The sequence below is a fragment of the Erythranthe guttata genome, chromosome 8 (genome assembly GCF_056151865.1).
Source record: "Erythranthe guttata isolate IM_541 chromosome 8, IM_541, whole genome shotgun sequence".
NCBI lineage: Eukaryota > Viridiplantae > Streptophyta > Magnoliopsida > Lamiales > Phrymaceae > Erythranthe > Erythranthe guttata.
The window spans coordinates 13276519-13282498 of record NC_142540.1 but is presented as its reverse complement, the minus strand read 5'-3'; the positions used below and the strand labels follow the sequence as shown (position 1 = coordinate 13282498).

At 36.5% G+C, this 5980-nt stretch overlaps 1 pseudogene across 1 annotated transcript; it reads right to left on the bottom strand.

Annotated features, from left to right (window-relative positions):
- Positions 1–1965: 1965 nt before the first annotated feature.
- Positions 1966–5116, bottom strand: LOC148768547 (conserved oligomeric Golgi complex subunit 7-like; annotated as a pseudogene). Its single transcript, XR_016032973.1, has 6 exons — positions 4945–5116; positions 3116–3204; positions 2914–3044; positions 2755–2856; positions 2508–2681; positions 1966–2181 (listed from the first exon to the last, which is right to left on the bottom strand). The product of XR_016032973.1 is annotated as a conserved oligomeric Golgi complex subunit 7-like (transcript).
- Positions 5117–5980: the final 864 nt, after the last annotated feature.

Here is a 5980-nt window from a genome sequence, read left to right as displayed (position 1 = left end):
AAAGTTGGGATTTTAATAATAAAATGAGTTTATGATTTAATATTTATGTTAAAGAATCTAATGATACATGCTTTCATTGATCAAAAATAAATTTAAATTCAAAACAATTGCGTTTTATTTGTATTTATAAGGATTTTCATTGTATTACGATCTTATTATTATTAAAGTTTTATTATGTTATTAAGATATATAAATAATGGAGATATAACCATTTCTAAATATCTTTTTATATATGTTTTGAGTGTTTATAAATAATATCTAGAAATATATTATATTAAATTTTAAAAACCGACTTATTTTTTATTTATCACCGATTAATCACCGTCGCACCGATTAATCGTGAGGTAGTGCCTATCCGCCTCCGACCCGATTACCGCCTTTTACAACCTCTCTTTTCACACAAAATAATTGTATACATAGATAGCGCGTGAATGACACGAACGAAAGGGAGGGGGTGTATGACTTTGACTGCTGATTACATGGAGTTTTTGACCACATAACTTTTCTCTTGGGGGTTTTTTGGCCTTATGGAATTATACACGGGTTTTTTGTATTTTGCTCAAATTTGATTAGGTTATGGACATAATTTTTTATAAACCAAGATGAGACTTTAATTTTTCTACGGTTGGAAGATGATTGATAAAGGGCGGATGATTGATAAAGGACGGTGATAAATGCATGACGAATTTTAGTAAATGTAGGATATTTTATTTTTATAAATTCAAAATCTAGTGCATATCTTATTTCTATTTTATTTTGTCAAATCCCTTTTTTAGAAGTGTTTTTACGATATTAGTTTGGAAGAGTATCACATGAAAAGTTTTAGTAAACGTAAACACTTTATTTAAAATTTAAAATCTAATATATTTCATCTTATTTTTTTCAGTATCACATAATGATGATGCTAAATACTTAGATCACCGGGGATAGAGTGTGAAATGAGTTGGGGGAGCAAAGCGGATCAGTAGCTTGCCAATTAGATGGTCCTGAGGTCCCTGCGAAATTAACACACGTGAACTAAGCCAGGGGTTGATCCGGCGGAAACCCCTCCGACGCTCAAGTCTGATGTCCGGATCGTGGAGATAGTATAATGAATATGAGCTCTAGGATAATAGTGAATAATGGAACGTACCTTAACAAATGGGTAAAAACCTCTATTTATATGACGTTAATCGAGTTGGGTTTATTTTGTCGGACTCAAGCCTTATTTGAAGGTGTTTGGGCTTTCGTGTAGTGGGCCCAATTAAGATATGAATCATGGGCCCATTGGGTGGCCCCAATTAGGTATATCATTAAGCCCCCTAACTCTCGAGTCGAGGCGGGAGACTTGTCGAAAGGGTGTCGGGTCATGTCGAGAGTTAAATGTGTCGGAATTTGACTTATTTCCGTGAATGTAGGATTATTTCGTAATAATAAAAAAGGGTAATTGTGTTTATTTGGCAGGAAGATATATATACTTAAATATTATATCCGTGCCAAATAAATAGAGTCCTTTAACGGGGGAGAGAAGTATATTCTATCTCTTGTGCGCAAATAAATATGGGTAAGTATTTTTAATTTTTGGGGTTTTTTCTGTGTTCTTGCTTGTATTTTTTTGTGGTAGAGTAGAAGTTTTTCCCCCGGTTGAGTATTTTGTCGGAAAAATATTTTCATGGTAATGAACTCGGGTAAATCAAAATCTTTGCGAGTTAAAATTCGAGATCCGGTTAAAAGGGGCGAGATGCCTTTTGGTACTATGGGTATGGAACGCGAGAAGCTTGTAGTATCGAGTGTGGAAATCGAGTCATCGGAGGTGGTTGGTGGCTTGGCTGGGGCTGTCGGCTAGAAGTAGAATGACTTGTGGGATGGACTGTTCCATTCTTCTAACTGTTTCGGTGAGTTCAACTACGAGTACTAACTCACCTAAGATCAAGACTTGAAATTCCACCAGACTCCATTTGTCCATATCTAATTATATTCGAACATTTATTTAATCCTCAATTGATTAAAAAGTTTCGAATGGGAGGTATATGAAGATCTGATTGAGAAAACAAATGTTGAATATTCCTGGCAAATCGCCTCTAGATGTTTAGTCTGGATTTTGACACAATCGCCTGATAAGATGTCTAATATACCTGAAATGAGAAGCGATAAGACATCAAGAAAGGGAATACCACTGCTATATATTGCACCTTCTTTTATCTTTCCCGATCACAATAACTAAGTCAGAAAGGGAAGTGAAAGGGGAAGGCGGATCGGGACTTATATTCTGGAGCTCAAAATGATATCAAAAAATAAAAAAAATAATTTTTTCAAGTATATCTTTTTCACATGTAAAAAGGTATAGCAATTGAAAAGCACATAAGAAAATCTTTAGAAATAAAAAGAAGCAGGCATTCTCAAATGCATCAGCATCACACATCACATACGGACCGTAAAAAAATGTTATAGTCTACACAGGCAGTACCACTTCCATTCTTGTTCGAGATATAGCAGCAACTCATCGTAGAATGAAATTATCGGCAAACCCGACTGTGAACCAAATGGTTCTCATTTGCAAGTTTATTAGACTGTTGCCTCAACTCAAAATCTTCCCATAGCTTCTTTATGGGTTTGAGGTGGACTTTTGTGTAATAACTCTCTAGAGACTTAAATCTCCCAATCCGAATGAGTATTCCCCGCATTTCTTGGGCAACATTAACCTGATTCCCCAGTCAACTTGTAAAACAAAACTAGAAATTTTCATCTTTAAATAAGTATGATGATGGAAGCTACCTTTTTGTTGTTCAATGCATCTGTTAAACGAGGTTGAACCATTGAGTCCAGTCTGTCTTCTAGCACTTGAAGCTGCTTCCTGATATTAGCAAATTCCGCAACCTGGTAATTTGCAATGGCATGCTAAATTGATTTGGAATTTTAAAAATATATATATACCTCCCCGACAGCAGTCAGACAATGAATGCCTCATGTTAGCCAGCGTTTCAGCAGCACGTGGGAGGTCTGAAACATCTTCCACAGTCGAGCTTAGCTGCGTCAAGCCGGCAGCATCCTGTTTGACAGAACCAAAAAGAAACAAAGGACAAAAATGGCATACAGCTGAATCCCAAACAAGGAGGTCTGAAACACGATCCAACCTGCAGCTTCCATCCTCCGCTTGACTGTATCAACCTTGGCAAGGGTTGCGATTGATACTGCAGAGGATCCCTCAGCCTGCAAAGAGAAATTATGTCAACACCAAACTTTCACCAACATAAACATTTTTCATTGCATTCTCCAACTTTAAGAGTTATAAACTATGCACATAGTAGCATCATTTTAAGCCACTAAACAAATTTCTTTGATGTGACATTCATTCACTCCACTTACTGTCTTTTACGGTTTACCTATTGCCCGGTACCATGAATAAAATAGGAGATACGAAAAATGTGAAGATGAAAGTCACCAGTCATTTTTTTATGCTATAAAATAGCTTTATTGTACATTGTACTCAAATTCAAAATATTTCTTGTTTTAGCTCAATCAAGCCGGCATTTGCAAAACAATTTTAATTAACATGGGCCAAGGGAGTAAAAATGCTGTTATTGGAGATAACTAATAAAGGAGTTGAGTACCTTTTTTAGGAAGAGCAGGCGGGAGGAGCTCTGTGATACGAAATACAATTTAATATATTATTTAATTAATTGTTTAGTTAGTATTTTATTATTAATTAATTAGCATAGTATAATTAGATTGAATATAGCCGTGAGTTAGTAGTGGTTAGGAGATTATTAGGTATTTAATTAGTATAGGTAATTATCTTTTCCAGTTAGATTAGGATTCTAGGGTTTTATTATCTTTAAATAGTCGTCTTGTGCTAGGGTTTTATTATGAAGAGAAAAATATTAAAGAATAGATCTTACGTTTCGTAGGAAATATTTATGATACTCGAGAGATCGCATCAATTGGTATCAGAGCGAAGTTGCGATTAACACCAACGCTTCGTTAGCAAGGCAGCGATTACATCAAAGCTACGCTGGAGCAAAGTTGAGATCACATCAAAACTTTGTGAAAATCACGATGTCTGAAACAAGACGGTTAGAGCGATTGGAGAAATCCGTAGAGAAATTACGGATTAATTTTCAGAAATTGCTCGAACAAAGTCAAGGACGACGTCAACGCCATCACAAAAGCCGAAGGGACCGCTGCCCGTCACCGCCACGGCCATCACCACCACCGCCACTGCCAAGCCCATCGTCGGAGGGAGAGGAAGAAGACGATGATGACTTTTTCGAAGAGCCCCAATTTTTTGTGAGTTCGCCGAAAGAAGAATTATTGGATTCAGTTGAAGTAATTTGGGATGAAGACGAGAAACCAACCAAGGAGGAGAACGAAGAATCACTCGTCTTAACTGAGGTAATTTGGGACGAAGATGAGGAATTAACCAAAGATGAGAATGAAGAACTACAATGGATATTGGGAGATTTCCATGATGTTGAAAGGAAAAAAGACGAACAAGAATTGGTGATTGTGAATGAACCGGAATTTGAAAAGGTAATTGAAGAGGCTTATTTATCGGGAAAAATATTGAGAATCTTTCCAAAAGCCTTTAGGAGTTCGTTCGATCAACATAAACAGTGTGGTAAAGATCTTGATCGTTCATCATGTTTTTCGGAGTCAGAGTCGGAGTCAATCAGGAAGCAAGTCGATGAAGTCAAACATAGGTGGAAACGCAAATTGACTCGAACCTTGAGGACAAGGTTCATTTCAAGAGGGGTGGTTTGATACGAAATACAATTTAATATATTATTTAATTAATTGTTTAGTTAGTATTTTATTATTAATTAATTAGCATAGTATAATTAGATTGAATATAGCCGTGAGTTAGTAGTGGTTAGGAGATTATTAGGTATTTAATTAGTATAGGTAATTATCTTTTCCAGTTAGATTAGGATTCTAGGGTTTTATTATCTTTAATATTTATGATACTCGAGAGATCGTATCACTCTGCTGAACCGCCCCGTTTATCCATCTTTTCGGGTCGAATTTCTCTTCTGAGAACAAGCTCAGATCCACCATCATTTTCGATTCGTCTTCTGGAGGAAGATCTGCTGCTTAAATCGCATTAGCGTTTTCTGAAACTGATAAAATAGACCCGATAATAATAAGAATATAAAAGTAAGGCTTATTAAATCGCCCAGATCTCCGTGCCTACTCTCCGTTCTCTGGTAGTTGTTTCTCTCACTACATTTCTTTGTGTACGCTGCGTATTGTATTTTTTGTCATGCTATTTATTCTATATCGTTGGCTTGTGAATTTTGATATGTTTCTGTTGCATTTTTTACATCTCAGCAAGCTGTAGATGTTTCGATTTACTTGTATGGTGAAGGAATTATCTAACTACATTGTGTATGATAGTGGTTATCGGAACTGAAATCGGATTAAATCATTTTTCGCTTGTAGTTGTTTCTCTCACCCCATGATTCCGTGTTTACTTGTGGGTTTTCGTATTTTCGACATTCTGTTTCGTTTTACGTTGGTTACTTGATATGATGTGGAGTTAGGTTGTGAAATATGTTTCTGCTGCATTGTTTTACAATATCAGCACGCCGTAGATGTTTAGAGCTAATTGTGTGGTGAAGGAATCATCTGGACAATTTATGTGAAATAGTGCCTTGTTGAATCTGAAAATGGATTGAACGCGCAACAAATCTCAAGTTCGATCTAATTCATAAATCAAACTGTAGTTACCAGTTCCCTTTCGAGTTATATATTACTGATTTTACTTACTTACATATACAGGGGTGTTTGATCCATTCTCGAGACGAAGCAACTTGAGCCAAGTTCTGAACATGATAGACCAATACATCGAGTCACCTGATGCTAATTCCGGCCTTCGCCGGAATTGGGATATAAAGGAAGCTGACGAAGGGATTCATCTGCGAATGGACATGCCTGGATTGGGCAAGGAAGATGTGAAGGTTTCGGTGGAGCAGAACACACTTGTTATCAAAGGTGAGGACAA